The sequence below is a fragment of the Nanorana parkeri genome, unplaced genomic scaffold, assembly GCF_000935625.1.
Source record: "Nanorana parkeri isolate BGI_ZX_2015 unplaced genomic scaffold, ASM93562v1 scaffold4161, whole genome shotgun sequence".
Lineage (NCBI taxonomy): Eukaryota > Metazoa > Chordata > Amphibia > Anura > Dicroglossidae > Nanorana > Nanorana parkeri.
Genome location: NW_017310428.1, coordinates 3839 through 4157, shown reverse-complemented (window position 1 = coordinate 4157; position 319 = coordinate 3839). Strand labels below are relative to the sequence as shown.

Below are 319 nucleotides of genomic sequence, written 5' to 3'. Positions count from 1 at the left end.
GTGTAGGAGGAGGCGTCCCGCCCCCGGGTCTGAGGTGTAGGAGGAGGGGTCCCGCCCCCGGGTCTGAGGTGTAGGAGGAGGCGTCCCGTCCCCGGGTCTGAGGTGTAGGAGGAGTGGTCCCGCCCCCGGGTCTGAGGTGTAGGAGGAGGGCTCCCGCCCCCGGGTCTGAAATGTAGGAGGAGGGGTCCCGCCCCCGGGTCTGAGGTGTAGGAGGTGGGGTCCCGCCCCCGGGTCTGAAGTGTAGGAGGAGGGGTCCCGCCCCCGGGTCTGAGGTGTAGGAGGAGGGGTCCCGCCCCCGGGTCTGAGGTGTAGGAGGAGG

At 71.5% G+C, this 319-nt stretch overlaps 1 protein-coding gene across 1 annotated transcript in view; it reads left to right on the top strand.

Moving 5' to 3' along the window:
• Positions 1–319, top strand: part of CIAPIN1 (cytokine induced apoptosis inhibitor 1) — a gene marked incomplete at its 5' end in the record, with an annotated part of 13120 nt that overhangs the window by 9390 nt on the left and 3411 nt on the right. The gene's annotated exons all lie outside the window — the stretch shown is intronic.